Source organism: Topomyia yanbarensis, chromosome 2, assembly GCF_030247195.1.
Source record: "Topomyia yanbarensis strain Yona2022 chromosome 2, ASM3024719v1, whole genome shotgun sequence".
NCBI lineage: Eukaryota > Metazoa > Arthropoda > Insecta > Diptera > Culicidae > Topomyia > Topomyia yanbarensis.
In genome coordinates this window covers 271,023,574-271,045,426 of record NC_080671.1, presented here as the reverse complement: position 1 = coordinate 271,045,426, position 21,853 = coordinate 271,023,574, and the positions used below count along the sequence as shown (strand labels likewise).

Here is a 21,853-nt window from a genome sequence, read left to right as displayed (position 1 = left end):
GGGTCTGAGTTCAATCCTAACCGAGGTCGTTGAGATTTTTTGAGGTGGAAATCTGTGGTCACGTCTTCCTTCATAAGGAAAGTAAAGCCGTTGGTCCCTGACTATGTGTTGAGGCATCGATATTTAGGATCCAGACGGTGATGCCGCCTCTCTGCTGTCGGTGATAGACGCTCAGTTTGGACAGAGACCGACGGACAATAAAGTAAGAAAAAAGTAAAATAACTGTTCTGGTATCGAAACCTCTACCAAAAATCTAGCCGATGATAAAGGCTTGACGAACCTGAAAGTATTTGAGTTGTTAGCCCCCCTAATGAAAAAGGCTGCGGAAGCCTATGTAGACAACCTCTGTTGTGTGGTTCGCGGTAATGCGAATTCGCGTATTATAAAAATGATTATGTCCAAGAGCGCAGCGAAATATCAATTTTGAACTCACCTGAAAAAATAAACAGAAACACACCCATTGATAGTATTTATAAATCTTTTTATCCAATCTCTTTCCTTCCGAGTTCCCAACGCCAGGATAGGGTACTTCACTGCCGATTTTTTTTAGGAAAAGACTTTTCAAAGCATATGTCGAATGTATCCAGCAATACGTGTTAAGTACTTCTTCTGGTATGTCTTTCGTGTGAACGCAGTCGATGGGATTACCGACATACTGCTTCGTTGTTACAATCAGGGAGAACGACATCAGAATCATCACGGTTATGGAGTAGTGTAGACGAAATACAGGTGAATCAGTGTTTACATGGCTAATTTTGGCTAAACTTTTCAACCCGCGGAAGATATCCAACATTGTTTGGTTTTCAACGACTACGTTTAGTGACTTATTCGCCAGCAAGTATTTGTCCGATATCTGGATTAAACGATCAATGATGTACTACCAATTGATACCATATTATCTGGAATATTTTCCGAATGCGAAGTGTTAATGAAAATTTAAGGCTCCGCGTATTTTTCATTATTGCTGCATATAGTATCGGTCCACAATATTTAGTACCAATTCACTGTACATTAACCATGCTTTATTAGTCTATTGTAGCTATCATTACGGTAAATCAAATTTTGGAATCTTTCAATTTTATATTGATATTTTTTATGTTTCTATTTTGCCTACGTTCTATTTCATAGAATTTCTATTAAGAACACTTTCACAAGCACTTATAACACTTCCTACCAAAATAATTATCCGCTTCAATTAGCTTTCGTGTAACATGCAGCTGTGGAAATAAAATATTTTGGTAGCTATGCTGAAAGAAGAAAATTTGCCAGCTCTAAACATCAAAGTGATTGATTGTCAGTCTACAAATTCAAGTTCGTTACTAGTTTGCCTTTATGATAAAAAAAACAAAACTCGTTCTTAGTTATGTAGGCACGTACTGGACATTACATTATTTTTTCTTTATCTTCGTTGTCTTGTTTATGAGCATCATGACACAGAATAATGTGAAACAGTTGATCAGCATAAAAATTGGATATTGGTCTGAAATAGATATTGAGTGTATATGAGACAATATGTAGCACTGATAATTATCATCACTAATAATCGTCCTTAAAATCTAAGGACAGATTATTTCAGTGTTTTAAAACAGTGTGCCAAGTTATAACGATTCTATCTAATACTAGTTTATTAATTGTTATGAAGACCTAATTACCAGACAATTTTCGATTATAGTTTTGCAGTAAACTTATTGCACCCTAATAAATCTTCTATAACAAAGCATAATATGTACTAATCAGGACGGGTGACCAACCTTGCAGTTGGGCAAATAATATTTCAGAAACGTTTGAATATTTAATAAATATATTCCACGCAATACAAAAGTAAATATTTTGGGAAGACATGTGTCAATATCTCTAGTGTTTCAAATGATGTGATATACATTGTCCAATGTAATTATGCGGCATTTCATATTATTTTTCAGTAATTGGGAAAGATATTAACAGATTTTTATTTGTCATTTTAGATTTATTTTCATGCACATATTTGGAGCATGAATATAAATGTAAAATTAAGTTCCAGCACAAATACACACAACTTTTCGTGTTTTTCCAGCGATATTTATTGTAATTTTACACGTTGATTGGAAATTACAGTTTCATTAAACGGCAAAACAATGCTCTTGAATGTATTTTTAATCCCGTTAGGGTTCGTCGCGGTGCGGATGTGGGCGGTAAATGGATTGTCCGCACCGCAACCGCAAAAAAATAATAAAACCGCACCGCTTACCGCAACCGCACTTTATTTACCGCACCGCACCGCGCGGTAATGCGGTAATTGCAGTAAAATTTCTATATTTCTAAAAATGGTGTTGAAAAATTGTACATTTGTTTAACCATATATAATAAAATGTTATTCTTATTCACACGAAATTTAACTTTAAGAGACTCCTCTGAATGTAATGTTTATGAAAAATCAACTTTTGCATTTTCTATTAAAAAATTCCATACATTTTAAGGCAAACATTATACATTCAAAAACGTTCTACTGCAGTATTAGGAAAATTTTTTATTTTAGCAACCCTTCAGTTAATTGAAAAATGTGGAATAAAAATGTAATAAGAAATGAAGTTGCATATTTTTTTCTTTAAATTTTCATATTTTCAATGTTTTTGACATATGAAAATGAAATGGATGATTTTCGCATTTACGTAGTAAACCACCTTTCATTCTTAACGGAATTTCTCTAAAAAAATTTAAAGTCGAAATACCAGTACTTCTATATAGTAGCGCATATACAGGTATACCTCGATAGTACGTACACCTTCGATTCGTTTAGTGTACGTACTATCGAAACGTACGTACTATCGAATCACAAAAATAAATTTCAAAATATTACTTTTTATGTTTAATATTGCATGAAAACTTACAAAAATAAGATTTATCACTGAATTAATCCCCACATTAGTGATAAACTGTTCAATCCCTGTGTACTTGGTTTTAGAAGAACGGTTTGCTAAAACCAGAATGGTTGAAAATGGCATGTAAAAGCATTTCCTCGGACTTATTATTTGTAATAAAAAACCGAAAGGAATAAGATGCCTCTGAATATCGTAGGATATTCGATAGTTATTGATAAATTCTTTGAATTTGGTAGCATTTCCGCGAGCGCGATGCCATTAACAACATATTGTTTTTCTATTTTTGGTCGCAAAACGGATATTTAAATATATTTGCAATGGCGATGAAATTTTAAATATATTTTATGACAACATATGAGCTTAAAGATATATAAAGCATAGTTCCCTGTCATACCGTAATCCTTGAACCATGCCAATATGTTGAATACTTCCTTTAATTGCTCGCACAAGTTTCACAAAAGAAGTATAGAGGGAAAAAGGCTCGTGTAGCTGTGTTTGTCCAGATCTGTAAGTCATATTAGTCTCCATCAAATTCGCTGGGCGTACTTGATCCGAATCTTACCCAAGCCATTCAAAACTTAGTATCTCCTAGAATGTAATGAATACAGCACTCACATTTTATGTGCATAATATTTGAAAATCAATTAGCAAAAATCGTGTTATATGTTATTCTTTGAATTTTACCAGTTACTTCGAAGTTAGCAATACTTTTCTGATACTTGTGAGACATCGTACATAAAGTATGCAAAAGCTTTTGCTCAAACTTTCATAATTTTGTGAAGTTAACTATGAGTTTTAGAAATTTACTTGAGGTTCGTTATAATTTATTTGTTTGAAGTAATATTGCAAAGCACCCCTTGATGTTTGAATTTTTTTCCATAAATCCTTTAAATACTCTTGAAATTTCGTAAACTTTCCAGCAATTCTAAAGATTTCGATCAAGATCGTAAAATTTTTTGAAGTTCGCAGAATTACCCTGAGTTTGGTAAAAGATGAGTGAATATCGTGCACACTCTGCTGTTTATGTAAAATGTTTGAGTGCATGAAAATTCTCTGTAGTTTGAAGTATTTTCCTAAATTTTATACAACCGGCGAATTGTCATCCTTAAAGCTCATTGAGATTCTCTGATATTTGACAAAAAAACTATGAATGATAGGAATATCGTACAAATTGTCTGTAGTTCTAAGGATTTCCTAGTAAGTTAGTAAGCTTCCAAAAATTTATAAGACTTTCAAGATACTTGTAGGACGTCCCTAAAGCTTGTTCTTTTCATACTAGGTAGAATTTCATGATGCATTTATGGTTTACTTAAACTTTGGAATGCTTTGCTGGAGTTTGCAGAACTACTCTGAGTAGCACAGAACCCTTGACATAACCTCTCTAAAGTATGCAGAATTTTGTTGAAAATTACAAAATCAAGCAAAAAAAAATTGTTGGTAGGTGTACGTACTATCGAGGCAAAATGTACGTACTAACGAGGGTACGTACTATCGAGGGTACGTACTAACGAGGGTACGTACTATCGAGGTATACCTGTATTCCAATACAGTGAAATAAAAACATATTGTATTTTATTAATAAGAACGACGCCATATTTGACGAAAAAAAATTGCCTATACATTACATCTAATCAGGGGTCCGGTCTCAACCGGCACAGAATTATTGAACATTAGAAAAACTGCAAAAAATGTATGATTAATAGCATACAGCAGAATTGATTTTTAAAAATAGGGGGTTTTACGGACAAAATATCCCAAAACTCTAACTTCCGCATTCTTCAAGAAACAGATGTATTATTATTTACAAACTAAGATTGCTCCCTTTCAAAATGAATGAAGTGTAATTTTCTAAATGCTAGTTCGAAAGTTCTAGCATTTAATATATTTTCCTCTAATATTTTGCCAAAGAGCCAATGGCAAAAACTTCAATTGAAGTGAGCGGGAGTCAAACTATGTGGTATTTGGAAACAAAAGCTTCAAAAAAGCTACAAAATAGTCTTGACTGAAAAATATTAGGACCTAATTTGGTAGAAAATTATAGTAAATTTGAATGGAAGTACGCGAAAAAAAGTTATGTAGCATTATGCTATATTTCACCCTAAGGAGGAAAATTTGGCAAAAACCAAAATTTCTCACTTAAGTGAAAATTTGTTGGTAAAACCAGTCTTTGCACTTGAGGGCACAAATCCTTATTTCTTACACAGTTGCGTTTTGGCTTCGCCTCATCAGAAACCGACACTAAATTTTTGTCGGAATAGATTAGCGCCGGCTTGACGCAAATCCATTAAAACTAAAACACACTTTGTGTTTCAATCGAACGACTGATCAAACGTGATGTCCCGTCCGAGCAGAAGTTCTGTTTATGCCGATGAGACACAGTGAAGCCGAGACTTGGCTTAGCAGGCCTATGCGAAAGCACTATGCTATATTTCACCCTATGGAGGAAAATTTGGTAAACACCAACATTTCTCACTAGGATGATCACGTGTTTACCAAATTGATGTCGAAACCGATTCATAATTTCATGATTACTAATTGAAATCGAGAGAAGTGATTCACTTTTAAATTGGATTTAAGAGTAAACATGTATTGTTTTTAAATGATCTAATAATTTTGTCTCTATTTGGATCTTGCATTTTATGTATTTGAAATGGTTAGTTTGTGAAGTTTTACTTAGAAGTATAAAATAACTAGTCCAAAATACGTCGTAAAAATAATAGCGTCAAAATAGATTTTCTTTCATTATCAATTAGAATAATCAAAATATAGATTAGAATAATTTTGCGGTGCGGTTGCGGTAAAACCGCGCGGTAAAAGCTCTTTCCCGCACCGCATCTGCGGGAAAAAGTGTCTCACCGCACCGCAGATTTTGCGGTGCGGGTGCGGTAAATACCGCGCGGTTGCGGTAATTACGAAATGATTATCTCTCGGAATACCAAGGGGGTCAAAAAAGGGAAGCTTACTTTCCCCAGTTATATCTTGGTCGTTATTTATTAGATTTTAAAGTTGTCCTCACCACAGGAACACTTTTGTGAATAAGTCGCATGAAGAATATTGGAGAAAAGGGTGTCTACAATTCGTTTTCGAGATCTACATCGAGACAGAAATTGTTTTTTTCTAGTCCGTAGTGCTGTGTGTGGCGATAAAGAATAGTGCTAATCCGCATTCAAGGTTATTTTGCCAGTTCGGTTCGGTCCTTAGTCTTTCGTTTGCGTGTGAGGATTAAACAATAGCCAGCTGTATAAGCTGGATGGGTTCGTCGTTGGACACCAGTTTAAAGCTAAGTGGTTTTTGTCTTTTGTAACACATGTATTGCTTTCTTCCGTCTGCGCGGGCGTTGACCCCGTGCGTTGACGTTTTCTATGGTTCCTTCTCCGGATGGTCAAGTGGAAGTTGAATCGGGTTCAACTTCCAAGGCTCCCCCCGGCCCAAATGCTATCCAGAACTCTCAACTGGTCCATTTGTGGTCTTCTTTCCGCCCAAGACTAAATCACTGAATCTTCTTCAGATTTCTAAAGACCTGACAGAACGGTTCTCGGCTGTGACCGAAATTTCCAAAGGTCCGTTCGGACAAGATAAGGGTGTTGCTAGCCAACTCAAAGCAGGCAAACCATATTGCTTGCTATGAGTACTTTACGCGGGATTATAACGTGTATATTCTAGCTGTAAAGGTACAATCCGAAGGCGTCGTCACCGATGAGAGTTTGACGTGCGAGGATCTGCTGAAGTACGGGGTTGGCCGTCTTAGAGACCGCTTACTTCAGCCAGTGAAAATACTTGAGTGCAAGCGTTTGCACTCAGTAGTAGTTGCGGGAGATGGTTCAAAAACGTACCCCCAATCAAACTTTTGTCGGGTGACCTTTGCTGGTACCATTTTGCCAAATTTCGTCCTCTTGCACAAGGTTCGTCTGCCTGTGCGTCTGTTTGTACCGCGGGTCATGAATTGCACAAAGTGTAAACAATTGGGTCACACAGCCACCCATTGTAGCAATAAGGCCCGCTGTGGAAAATGCGGGGTGAATCATCTAGATGATTCGTGCAGTAAGAAAACCGAAAAGTGTCCTTACTGTGCAGAGAGTCTGCATGATATCTCGGCATGTCCCACGTACAAACTACGCGGGGATAAACGGAAACGTTCCCTTGCGGGATGATCCAAACATTCTTTCGCAGAAATGCTAAAGAAAGCTACGCTACCATCTTCAACAAACATCTATGCTCACTTGCCTCCTAACGAGGGCGAGGCTGGTGACCCATAAGAGGGAACATCTACTAGGGTGCCTAGAAGTTATAGGAAGAGGAGGAACATTTCCTCTCCTAAAGTTCCTTGTAAAGGCCAGAAGGTGTCCCTAGACGGGGCTCCGAAAGTCACATCTATTGGAAGTGTTGCAACCTAACCGAAGCAATTAGCTCCTGGTCTCGGAGGATTAAGCTCAGAGAAGGAGTTCCCAGCACTTCCAGGAACATCAAAATCCCAAGTGTTCGAAAATAATCACAGCACTGGAATTATAAAACTCTCGGACATAGTGGACTGGATAATAAAAACTTTCAATATTACTGATCCTATTAAAAGTCTTATGTTAGCTTTTCTCCCTAAAGTGAGAACATTTATGAAGCAGCTGACTGCTAAATGCCCCTCCTCTCAGCGATTTTATCCTTCGATGGCTAACTCATCAAACGAGGTCACGGATTTGATCATTGTTATACAGTGGAATTGCAGAAGTATCATCCCGAAAATCGATTCCTTCAAAATTTTAATAAATGATTTGAGTTGCGATGCATTTGCATTATGTGAAACTTGGTTAATTTCAGATATAGATCTCAGCTTCCACGGCTTTAATATTGTTCGCCTGGATCGAGACACCCCCTATGGAGGAAAGCTCTTGGGGATCAAAAAGTGCTATTCCTTCTGCAGAATTATCCTTCCCTCGATAACAGGTATTGAAGTTGTCACTTATCAAGTAACAACCAAAGGCAAAGGCCTTTGCATATCCTTTATAGATATATATATATATATATATATATATATATATATATATATATATATATATATATATATATATATATATATATATATATATATATATATATATATATATATATATATATATATATATATATATATATATATATATATATATATATATATATATATATATATATATATATATATATATATATATATATATATATATATATATATATATATATATATATATATATATATATCTATATATATATATATATATATATATATATATACAAGACATCTTAGAATCCCTGCCAGCAACGCGACTAGTTTTAGGAGACTTTAACTCTCACGGTACAGCATGGGGTTGTCTCTATGATGATAACCGGTCTTCTTTAATTCACGATCTTTGCGATAACTTCAATTTGACAATTTTAAACACGGGTGAAATGACACGGACTCCAGCGCGCCTTAGACTTGTCGCTTTGCTCAACCTCGCTGCGGTTTAATTGTACGTGGAAGGTAATTCCTGATCCCCACGGCAGTGACCATCTGCCGATCGTAGTCTCAATCAATAACGGTTCAAGGCAATTGAAATCAATCAATATTTCGTATGACCTCACACGAAATATCTATTGGAAGAGCTATGCTGCCGCGATATCTGACAACATCGAATCTACCCAAGAACTTCCTCCGGAGGAAGAGTACAGCTTTTTGGTTGGCTTGATTCTCGACAGCGCGAATCATGCTCAGACTAAGCCAGTACTCGGCGCGAACATACAAAAACGCTATCCTAATCCGTGGTGGGACAAAGAGTGCTCAGACGTGTACGCGGAGAAGGCTGCCGCGTAGAAGACCTTCCGAGACGATGGGTTACCCGCTAGCTGTCGACAATATGCGACGTTAGAAACGGAAATGAAGAGTTTGATCAAAGCCAAGAAACGTAGTTACTGAAGCCGGTTCGTTGACGGACTAACATCGATGATCACTCTTTGGGGCACGGCACGGCGTTTGCGAAACCGAAAAAGTTCTAACGAGAGTGCAGAATATTCAAACCGTTGGATATTCGATTTCGCCAAGAAGGTTTGTCCGGATTCCGGCCCGGTACGGAAGATTTACCGCGCCGCGTCCCCTCACGATAGCGTGAATTAAACAACTTTTTCTATGGTGGAGTTCTCACTTGCTCTCTTGTCGTGTAACAATAAAGCTCTAGGGCCAGACAGAATCAAATTCAACTTGTTGAAGAATCTATCAGACTCTGTCAAGAGATGCTTGTTGAACTTATTCAATAAGTTTCTTGGGACTAACATTGTCCCACTCGATTGCATACAAGTGAAGGTCATCGCCATCCAAAAACAAGGAAAACCAGTCTCCGACCACAAATCGTATCGTCCGATCGCAATATTATCCTGTATCCGGAAGTTGTTCGTGAAAATAATCCTATTCCGCCTCGACAATTGGGTCGAAGCAAATGGCTTACTGTCAGATACACAATTTGGCTTTCGCAAAGACAAAGGGACGAACGATTGTCTTGCGTTACTCTCAACCGAAATTAAATTGGCCTATGCTAGCAAAGAGCAGATGGCATCAGTGTTCCTAGATATTAAGAGGGCTTTTGATTCAGTTTCGATGAACACTCTTTCAGAGAAGCTGCACCAGCATGGTCTTTCAGCGACTTTAAACAACTTTTTACTAAACTTGTTGTCGGAAAAGCACATGCATTTTTCGCATGGTGACTTATCGACATCACGATTTAGCTACATGAGCCTTCCCCAGGGTTCATGTCTAAGCCCCCTATTATACAATTTCTATGTCAACGACATTGATGAATGTCTTGACAATTCCTGCACGTTAAGGAAACTTGCAGACGATGAGGTGGTGTCTGTTACGGGACCCAAAGCTGTCGATCGACAAGGACCATTACAGAATACCTTGGACAATTTGTCTGCTTGGGCTATTAAGCTGGGTATCAAATTTTCCACGGAGAAAACTGAGCTAGTTGTATTTTCTAGGAAGCGTGAACCAGCACAGCTTCTATTCTTCTTATAGCTTCTATCTATTAATGGGTCAAACTATCGCTCAGGTCTTCACAGTAAAATATCTAGGGGTCTGGTTCGACTAGAGAGGTACTTGGGGATGCCATATTCGGTATCTGAAACATAAATGCCAGCAAAGGATAAACTTTCTTCGTATAATAACCGGAACATGGTGGGGTGCCCACCCAGGAGACCTAATTAGGTTGTATCAAACAACGATACTGTCGGTAATGGAATACGGATGCTTCTGCTTTCGCTCCGCCGCGAACATACATTTCATCAAACTCTAAAGAATTCAGTATCGTTGTTTGCGTATCGCCTTAGGGTGCATGCAGTCGACCCATACGATGAGTCTCGAAGTGCTGTCGGGCGTTCTCCCGTTGAAAAATCGGTTTTGGGAACTCTCATATCGATTGCTCATTCGATGCGATATCTTGAACCCGGTGGTGATTGAAAATTTCGAAAGGCTTATTGAGCTCAATTCTCAGACCCGTTTCATGTCCCTGTACTTTGACTATATGGCGCAGAATATTAATCCTTCTTCTTACAATTCCAACCGTGTGCATTTCATAAATACTTCTGAATCTACTGTTTTCTTCGATACATCCATGAAAGACGAGATTAGTGGAATTCCGGACCACATACGCCCACAAGTGGTTCCAAACATTTTTTGTAATAAATTCCGAGAAGTCGACTGTTCTAAGATGTTTTATGCTGACGGATCAAACCTCGAAGAGGCTTCGGTGTTTTCAATCAAAAGTTCACCGCCTCCTACAAACTCAGTGACCCCCCTTTCTAATTCGTTCTGGTCGTTTGTGAAAAATCGCAAGCAGTCGCACGGAGTCCCCCAACGTGTCAATTACAAGGATGTTACCACAAAATCCCCGTTTGAATCGGCAAATCTATTCTCATCCTTCTTTCAAAGTGTGCAAAGTAATAACCGACCACCTTTTTCTGAAGCCTATTTGAATAGTCTGCCGATGTTTGATTTGAACATGTTGCTCCTCAATTTTTCGATGCACGATGTGGAGCTGAAACTACAGTCAGTAGATGGTGCCAAAGGAGCTGGTCTGGATTGTTTGCCCCCTATTTTCTTGAACAAGTGTGCTGAAGTGCTTGCTGTTCCTGCGAGTATTATTTTCAACAGGTCATTGTTCAAAGGAATTTTCCCGAGTGTCTGGAAGACAGCAGCTATTACACCGATCCACAAGGCAGGTAGCGTGAATGATGTTGAGAATTATCGTGCCATCTCAATTTTGAGTTGCTTACCTTACCCGAAGGTACACCATATCATTTCCGAGTGGCAGCATGGATTTGTGAAAAAACGATCGACAAGTACAAATCTGGTGGCATACGTTTCGTCACTAAATAGCGCGCTTGGTGAACGTCAGCAAATTGATGCCGTTTTTGTGGATTTTGCTAAATCGTTCGATAGAGTGCCTCATTTGCTAATGGTGGCCAAGCTCTAACAAATGGGACTTCCTGAATGGTTGACACGGTGGATTTTGTCGTACCTCACCGAACGCTGTGCGTACGTTCGCATCAATCAAATGAGATCATTTCCGTTTGTGATCGAGTCGGGTGTTCCCCAGGAAAGTCATCTAGGCCCGCTGCTGTTTATATTATTCGTAAACGATTTGTGCTCCACTATACAGTTCCCTAAGTACATGTTCGCGGATGATCTGAAATTCTTTCGTGTAATTTCTTCGGCAGTCGATTGCTGTGCCATCCAAGCCGATATCGATTCGCTGCTAAATTAGTGTATACTAAACGGGATGGAAGTAAACGTATCAACCGTGTAAACACAGTTAAGTATGTAGGCATTCTTCTCGATAGCAAATTAAGTTTCGCGCAGCACATTGTAATGTCTACAGCCAAAGCTTATGCCGTATTAGGGTTCATCAAAAGAAACACGCAACAATTCAACGATGTATACCTACTGCCTAAAATCGCTCCTCTGCGCACTTGTACGTAGCATTCTCGAGTACGGTGTACTTGTGTGCCCACACCCTATCATGCTGTACAAATCAACCGCGTCGAACGAATTCAGCGTAACTTTGTTCGTTACGCTCTGCGGTTACTACCTTGGACTGATCCTATTCGTCTACCGCCCTATGAACATCGATGCAATCTACTACGTTTGCCGACTCTTGCTAGTCGGAGGATAATGCTGAAACGGCTCTTCGTGTATGATCTTCTGGGAAACAATATAGATAGCCCGGAGTTGCTGAGCCAGCTCCGATTCAACGTACCGCCTAGACCCACCAGACGAACTGATTTCTTTCCGTTACCGATGTATCGTACTCTATTTTCTCAAAACAATCCGTTCAATCTATGTTGCGTTATTTTAATGATATAGCTGACAAATATGATTTTAACATTACTAAGTCTACCTTTAAACATAGAATTAATATTAATTAAGAAATTGTCTGTACGAGTAACTCGAAGACCAGTATTAATAAAAAAATAAAATATTTTTTTTCAAAATTACTAATAGGACCTTCACTTTGAGTTCGACGATCCGTTTTGCGCGCTCAGTCCTATTTGCCTACGCGGGGTTTGATAGCAACAGCTGCAACTTTGTCTATCATTCGACTTTCAATGACGCCGATAGTTCAGTAGTAAACATGCCAGATTCTCATCCCAGTGGGTCTGAGTTCAATCCTAACCGAGGTCGTTGAGATTTTTTGAGGTGGAAATCTGTGGTCACGTCTTCCTTCATAAGGAAAGTAAAGCCGTTGGTCCCGGACCATGTGTTGAGGCATCGATATTTAGGATCCAGACGGTGATGTCGCCTCTCTGCTGTCGGTGATAGACGCTCAGTTTGGACAGAGACCGACGGACAATAAAGTAAGAAAAAAGTAAAATAACTGTTCTGGTATCGAAACCTCTATCAAAAATCTAGCCAATGATAAAGGCTTGACGAACCTGAAAGTATTTGAGTTGTTAGCCCCTCTAATGAAAAAGGCTGCGCACGCCTATGTAGACAACCTCTGTTGTGTGGTTCGCGGTAATGCGAATTCGCGTATTATAAAAATGATTATGTCCAAGAGCGCAGCGAAATACCAATTTTGAACTCACCTGAAAAAATAAACAGAAACACACCCATTGATAGTATTTATAAATCTTTTTATCCAATCTCTTTGCTTCCGAGTTCCCAACGCCAGGAGAGGGTACTTCACTGCCGATTTTTTTCAGGAAAAGACTTTTCAAAGCATATGTCGAATGTATCCAGCAATATGTGTTAAGTACTTCTTCTGGTATGTCTTTCGTGTGAACGCAGTCGATGGGATTACCGACATACTGCTTCGTTGTTACAATCAAAGAGAACGACATCAGAATCATCACGGTTATGGAGTAGTGTAGACGAAATACAGGTGAATCAGTGTTTACATGGCTAATTTTGGCTAAACTTTTCAACCCGCGGAAGATATCTAACATTGTTTGGTTTTCAACGACTACGTTTAATGACTTATTCGCCAGCAAGTATTTGTTCGATATCTGGATTAAACGATCAATGATGTACTACCAATTGATACCATATTATCTTGAATATTTTCCGAATGCGAAGTGTTAATGAAAATTTAAAGTTCCGCGTATTTTCCATTATTGCTGCATATAGTATCGGTCCACAATATTTAGTACCAATTCACTGTAGCTTAACCAAGCCTTTTTTTAAGTCTATTGTAGCTATCATTACGGTAAAAAAAAATTTGGAATCTTTCAATTTTATATTGATATTTATTATGTTTCTATTTTGCCTACGTTCTATTTCATGGAATTTCTTTTAAGAACACTTTCACAAACACTTCCTAACAAAATAATTATCCGCTTCAATAAGCTTTCGTGTAACATGTAGCTGCGGAAATAAAATATTTTGGTAGCTATGCTGAAAGAAGAAAATTTGCCAGCTCTAAACATCAAAGTGATTGATTGTCAGTCTACAAATTCAAGTTCGTTACTAGTTTGCCTTTATGATAAAAAAAAACAAAACTCGTTCTTAGTTATGTAGGCAAGTACTGCACATTACATTATTTTTTCTTTATCTTCGTTGTCTTGTTTATGAGCATCATGACACAGAATAATGTGAAACAGTTGATCAGCATAAAAATTGGATATTGGTCTGAAATAGATATTGAGTGTATATGAGACAATATATAGCACTGATAATTATCATCACTAATAATCGTCATTATAATCTAAGGACAGATTATTTCAGTGTTTTAAAACAGTGAGCCAAATTATAACGATTCTATCTAATATTAGTTTATTAATTGTTATGAAGACCTAATTACCAGACAATTTTCGATGATATGATTTATAGTTTTGCAGTAAACTTATTTCACCCTAATAAATCTTCTATAACAAAGCATAATATGTACTAATCAGGACGGGTGACCAACCTTGCAGTTGGGCAAATAATATTTCAGAAACATTTGAATATTTAAGAACTATTCCACGCAATACAAAAGTAAATATTTTGGGAAAACATGTGCCAACATCTCTAGTGTTTCAAATGATGTGATATACATTGTCCAATGTAATTATGCGGCATTTCATATTATGCGGCATTTCATATTATGCGTCATTTCATATTATTTTTCAGTAATTGGGAAAGATATTAACAGATTTTTATTTGTCATTTTAGATTTATTTTCATGCACATATTTGGAGCATGAATATAAATGTAAAATTAAGTTCCAGCAGAAATACACACAACGATATTCAGCGATATTTATTGTAATTTTACACGTTGATTGGAAATTACAGTTTCATTAAACGGCAAACCAATGCTCTTGAATGTATTTTTAATCCCATAGTGCTATAAAATAAATGACATGTAATATTACACGAACGAAAGTGTAAAATCACATGCTTTCTGATGCTCTCATTGAGTGCATTGAATTCAACTTAATTTTCAATCAATTTTTTTATTCAAGCTTTGTATGTTTACATTCATATTGATTTACATGTCGTTTAATTTTCATTATTTTTTGGTATGTAGTTTTTCAAACGTAATAAGTAAAATGTCGTTATTCGAAATGATTATCACTCGGAATACCAAGGGAAAAAGGGAACGCTTACTTTAACCGGTCATATCTTAGTCGTTATTTATTGGATTTTAAAGTTGTCCGCACAACAGGAACACTTTTGTGAATAAGTCGCATGAAGAATATTGTCTACAATTCGTTTTCGAGCTCTCCATCGAGACATAAGTTGTTTTTTTTTCTAGTCCGTGTGGCGATAAAGAATAGTGCTAATCCGCATTCAAGGTTATTTTGCCAGTTCGATTCGGTCCTTAGTCTTTCGTTTGCGTGTGAGGATTAAACAATAGCCAGCTGTATAAGCTGGATAGGTTCGTCGTTGGACACCAGTTTAAAGCTAAGTGGTTTTTGTCTTTTGTAACACATGTATTGCTTTCTTCCGTCTGCGCGGGCGTTGACCCCGTGCGTTGACGTTTTCTATGGTTCCCTCTCCGGATGGTCAAATGGAAGTTGAATCGGGTTCAACTTCTAAGGCTCCCCCCGGCCCAAATGCTATCCAGAGCTCTCAACTGGTCCATTTGTGGTCTTCTTTCGGCCCAAAACTAAATCACTGAATCTTCTTCAGATTTCTAAACACCTGACAGGACGGTTCTCGGTTGTGACCGAAATTTCAAAGGTCCACTCGGACAAGATAAGGGTGTTGCTAGCCAACTCAAAGCATGCAAACGATATTGCTTGGTATGGGTACTTTACGCGGGATTATAACGTGTATATTCCAGCTGTAAAGGTGCAAAGGCGTCGTCACCGATGAGAGTTTGACGTGCCGTTTTAGAGACCGCTTACCTTCAGCCAGTGAAAATACTTGAGTGCAAGCGTTTGCACTCAGTAGTAGTTGCGGGGGATGGTTCAAAAACGTACCCCCAATCAAACTCTTATCGGGTGACCTTCGCTGATACCGCTTTGCCAAATTTCGTCCTCTTGCACAAGGTTCGTCTGCCTGTGCGTCTGTTTGTACCGCGAGTCATGAATTGCACTAAGTGTAAACAATTGGGCCACACAGCCACCTATTGTAGCAATAAGGCCCGATGTGGAAAATGCGGGGAGAATCATCTAGATGATTCGTGCAGTAAGAAAGCCGAAAAGTGTCCTTACTGTGCAGAGAGTCAGCATGATATCTCGGCATGTCCCACGTACAAACTACGCGAGGATAAACTGAAACATTCTTTCGCAGAAATGCTAAAGAAACCTACGCCACCATCTTCAACAAACATCTATGCTCACTTGCCTCCTAACGAGGGCGAGGCTGGTGACCCACAAGAGGGAAGATCTACTAGGGTGCCTAGAAGTTATAGGAAGAGGAGGAACATTTCCTCTCCTAAAGTTCCTTGTAAAGGCCAGAAGGTGTCCCTAGACGGGGCTCCGAAAGTCACATCTATTGGAAGTGTTGCAACCTAACCGAAGCAATTAGCTCCTGGTCTCGGAGGATTAAGCTCAGAGAAGGAGTTCCCAGCACTTCCAGGAACATCAAAATCCCAAGTGTTCGAAAATAATCACAGCACTGGAATTATAAAACTCTCGGACATAGTGGACTGGATAATAAAAACTTTCAATATTACTGATCCTATTAAAAGTCTTATGTTAGCTTTTCTCCCTACAGTGAGAACATTTTTGAAGCAGTTGACTGCTAAATGCCCCTCCTCTCAGCGATTGTATCCTTCGATGGCTAACTCATCAAACGAGGTCACGGATTTGATCATTGTTATACAGTGGAATTGCAGAAGTATCATCCCGAAAATCGATTCCTTCAAAATTTTAATAAATAATTTGAATTGCGATGCATTTGCATTATGTGAAACTTGATTACCTTCAGATATAGATCTCAACTTCCACGACTTTGATATTGTTCGCCTGGATCGAGACACCCCCTATGGAGGAGTGCTTTTGAGGATCAAAAAGTGCTATTCCTTCTGCAGAATTAACCTTCCCTCGATAACAGGTATTGAAGTTGTCGCTTGTCAAGTAACAACTAAAGGCAAAGGCCTTTGCATAGCTTCCATATATATTCCGCCCAACACCGCGGTTGGGCACCGACGGCTACAAGACATCTTAGAATCCCTGCCAGCACCGCGACTAGTTTTAAGAGACTTTAACTCTCACGGTACAGCATGGGGTTGCCTCTATGATGATAGCCGGTCTTCTTTAATTCACGATCTTTGCGATAACTTCAATTTGATAATTTTAAACACGGGTGAAATGACACGGATTCCTGCTCCTCCAGCGCGCCCGAGCACCCTAGACTTGTTCCTTTGCTCAACCTCGCTGCGGTTTAATTGTACGTGGAAGGTAATTCCTGATCCCCACGGCAGTGACCATCTGCCGATCGTAGTCTCAATCAATAACGGTTCAAGGCAATTGAAATCAATCAATATTTCGTATGACCTCACACGAAATATCGATTGGAAGAGCTATGCTGCCGCGATATCCGACAACATCGAATCTACCCAAGAACTTCCTCCAGAGGAAGATTACAGCTTTTTGGTTGGCTTGATCCTCGACAGTGCGAATCATGCTCAGACTAAGCCAGTACCCGGCGCGAACATACAAAAACGCTATCCTAATCCGTGGTGGGACAAAGAGTGCTCAGGCCGCCGCGTATAAGAGAGACGATGGGTTACCCGCTAGCTGTCGACAATATGCGACGTTAGAAACGCGAATGAAGAGTTTGATCAAAGCCAAGAAACGTAGTTACTGAAGCCGGTTCGTTGACGGACTAACGAGAGAAACATTGATGATCATTCTTTGGGGCACGGCCCGGGGTTTGCGAAACCGAAAAAATACTAACGAGAGTGCAGAATATTCAAACCGTTGGATATTCGATTTCGCCAAGAAGGTTTGTCCGGATTCCGGCCCGGCACAGAAGATTTACCGCACCGCGTCCCACGATAGCGCGAACGAAACGCCTTTTTCTATGGTGGAGTTCTCACTTGCTCTCTTGTCGTGTAACATTAAAGCTCTAGGGCCAGACAGAATCCAATTCAACTTGTTGAAGAATCTGCCAGACTCTGCCAAGAGACGCTTGTTAAACTTATTCAATAAGTTTCTTGGGGCTAACATTGTCCCACTCGATTGGAGACAACTGAAGGTCATCGCCATCCAAAAACCAGGAAAACCAGCCTCCGACCACAATTCGTATCGTCCGATCGCAATATTATCCTGTATCCGGAAGTTGTTCGTGAAAATGATCCTATTCCGCCTCGACAATTGGGTCGAAGCAAATGGCTTACTGTCAGATACACAATTTGGCTTTCGCAAAGACAAAGGGACGAACGATTGTCTTGCGTTGCTCTCAACCGAAATTCAAATGGCCTATGCTAGCAAAGAGCAGATGGCATCAGTGTTCCTAGATATTAAGAGGGCTTTTGATTCAGTTTCGATCAACACTCTTTCCAAGAAGCTGCACCAGCATGGTCTTTCGGCGACTTTAAACAACTTTTTACTAAACTTGTTGTCGGAAAAGCACATGCATTTTTCGCATGGTGACTTATCGACATCACGATTTAGCTACATGGGCCTTCCCCAGGGTTCATGTCTAAGCCCCCTGTTATACAATTTATATGTCAACGACATTGATGAATGTCTTGACAATTCCTGCACGTAAAGGCAACTTGCAGACGATGAGGTGGTGTCTGTTACGGGACCCAAAGCTGTCGATCGACAAGGACCATTACAGAATACCTTGGACAATTTGTCTGCTTGGGCTATTAAGCTGGGTATCGAATTTTCCACGGAGAAAACTGAGCTAGTTGTATTTTCAAGGAAGCGTGAACCAGCACAACTACAGCTTCTATTAATGGGTCAAACTATCGCTCAGGTCTTCACAGTAAAATATCTAGGGGTCTGGTTCGACTAGAAAGGTACTTGGGGATGCCATATTCGGTATCTGAAACAGAAATGCCGGCAAAGCATAAACTTTCTTCGTACAATAACCGGAACATGGTGGGGTGCCCACCCAGGAGACCCAATTAGGTTGTATCAAACAACGATACTGTCGGTAATGGAATACGGATGCTTCTGCTTTCGCTCCGCCGCGAACATACATTTCAAACTCGAAAGAATTCAGTATCGTTGTTTGCGTATCGCCTTAGGGTGCATGCAGTCGACCCATACGATGAGTCTCGAAGTGCTGTTGGGCGTTTTACCGTTGAAAAACCGATTTTGGGAACTCTCATATCGATTGCTCATTTGATGCGATATCTTGAACTCTGTGGTGATTGAAAATTTCGAAAGGCTTATTGAGCTCAATTCTCAGACCCGTTTCACGTCCCTGTACTTTGACTACATGGCGCAGAATATTAACCCTTCTTCTTACAATCCCAACCGTGTGCATTTCATAAATACTTCTGAATCTACTGTTTTCTTCGATACATCCATGAAAGACGAGATTAGTGGAATTCCGGACCACATACGCCCACAAGTGGTTGCAAACATTTTTTATAATAAATTCCGAGAAGTCGACTGTTCTAAAATGTTTTATACTGACGGATCAAACCTCGAAGAGTCCACTGGCTTCGGTATTTTCAATCAAAAGTTCACTGCCTCCTACAAACTCAGTGATCCTGCTTCACGTAACGCCGCAGCACTAGCTGCCATTCAGTATACTCTTGGAGTCATTGAAACATTTCCCGTAGGCCATTACTTCATCGTTTCGGATAGCCTCAGTTCCATTGACGCTATTCGCTCGATGAAGCATGGAAAGCACTCCTCGTATTTTTTGGGGAAAATACGGGAGCTACTGAGTGCTTTATCTGACAACTCTTTCCAGATTACCTTGGTATGGGTCCCTTCTCATTGCTCCATTCCGGGCAATGAGAAGGCGGACTCCTTAGCTAAGGTGGGTGCCTTAGAAGGTGACGTTTACGAAAGACCAATTTGCTTCAGCGAATTTTTCAGTATTACTCATCAGAGAACTCTCGAAAGTTGGCAAACTTCGTGGAGCAGTGGGGAGCTAGGAAGGTGGCTACAATCGATAATCCCTAAGGTATCGACCAAATCTTGGTTCAAGGGGATGGATGTGGGTCGTGACTTCATTCGTGTGATGTCCCGACTCATGGCAAACCAGTACTCGCTGGATGCACATCTTCGGCGTATTGGGCTCGTGGTATCTGCGCTTGTGGTTACGGCTATCACGACATCGAGCACATTGTCTGGGCGTGCACCGAGTACAGTTCCGCCAGGTCTCGGCTAATGGCTACCCTGCGGGCCCGAGGAAGACTAACCAACGTCCCGGTTCGAGATGTGCTGGCAAGCCGCGATGTCCTCTATATGTCCCTTATATATACTTTTGTGAAAACCATCAATAACAAATCTAACCGCCCCTTCATATTTTCCTTATCATTCTCAAAACACTCTTCCACCTGTATCAAAGCATCTGTATCGAATGAGCCAACAGACACGGGACCTACAGCACGAACATAACACGCTTAACTCGAAACGTAGCCGATCCACATCTGAGCCGTACTAGGAAATCGTTTGGAAAAACCCCTGCCATCTTGAGGTGGACCACCCGGCGTCCCAGTACATGATTCTTCCTGATGAAGGCCACCCGAGTTTGTAAACCATCTGTTGATCTCCTGATGCCTGAAATTGAAATAATGTTCTCTCCCTGCCATCTTTGTCTACCATCCTTCTCCTGACTCTTATACCCAGAAGTAACACCCCTACCTTCCAAATATCTTACCGAAGCATTTAGGTTTTCCTGTCTCTTCTAGTTTTAACTATTATATTATATAATCTCGTTGAAAATACCCAACTCTACTCCCCACTAAAAATAACTCTAATTACGAATCTTTACAAAATTCAATCATGCCCTCTAGTTATTCCTACTTTTAAGATAGTCGTAAAAAATTGTTCTCCTTAGTTAAACATTATTTGGTCCAATAATCTCACTGATAAAAATGTCAAACCATATTGCCATAAAAACTAAATGACCCCCCTAATCTTACGAAAATCACATTACCCCCTTGTGTAGATATATAAGATAGCTATAAAATCGCATTAGTTTCATTAAAAAAAATCAATATGTAATCCCCTAGTTTTAAGTAATTTAAAATGTAAAACAAAACAAAATTGGCACCTTTAAGCTAACGCATCGTGCCTTATCAAATAAACGAATTGAATAAAATAGGGTTGTCTACCATGAGTTATAGTAAAAAGAGTGAAACAATGTCAGTGAGAAAAACCTGTTTTAATCCACCTAGAGCTGCAATTGTGCCTTTCTCATTTCTCCAAACAATGATTTAATAGCTGGTTCGTACAATATAACATAATGGAAATGTCTTTCATTCTTATTACACTTGGTAAGTATATATAAGAGCACCTTTTTGCATTCATCGCGGTATCGGTTTGAATCGGAGTTTTCTATGTGATCGCACTCCACAACCCGTAACTCAGGAGCCGGAAGTCATATGGAGATGGAATTTAATATCAGTTTCCGGGGACGCAACACCTTCCATTTGAGACTAAGTTGATCAAATCGGTCTAGTCATTTTCGAGAAACCAATATAACCGTTATTCTGAATTTTGATGCTTCTAGATCCGTCGATGGTGGCCAGTGTGGCCAAAGAGACTTTGAATGACTGTTGGTGACCTAGATCTACAAATTCAACAGTTGTGTTTACATTTTGGAAAAAAAATCACCTTTTTACATTCATCGCAGAATTCGTTAGAATCGGGATTTGCTCCGTGATCGTACGTATCACCCTGTAATTCAGGAACAGGAACTCGGATCCACACAAAGTTCAACAGCAGCTGATGGACCTTTCATTTAAAATCAAGTTTGTCAAGATCGGTTCAGGAAATTCAGAGAAACCGATGTGGACAAATCAACAAATTTTGTTTTGTAAACATACTCTTCAACTCGTAATCCGGAACAATATGTCGGTTGAAAATGAAATTCAATAGCAACCTATGGGAATATTATACCTTTCATTTGAGTCTTAGTTTGTAAAA

The 21,853-nt window shown here is 39.3% G+C and overlaps 1 protein-coding gene and 1 long non-coding RNA gene across 9 annotated transcripts in view; both read right to left on the bottom strand.

Annotated features, from left to right (window-relative positions):
- The window catches only part of LOC131678513 (innexin shaking-B), a 1,756,176-nt gene that overhangs the window by 702,992 nt on the left and 1,031,331 nt on the right, over positions 1–21,853 (bottom strand). The window lies entirely within an intron of this gene.
- Positions 13,743–21,853, bottom strand: part of LOC131678520 (uncharacterized) — a 111,525-nt gene continuing 103,414 nt past the window's right edge. Inside the window, exon 3 of the long non-coding RNA XR_009303669.1 lies at positions 13,743–13,983. This is a non-coding gene — a long non-coding RNA (uncharacterized LOC131678520). The remainder of the gene's footprint in view (positions 13,984–21,853) is intronic.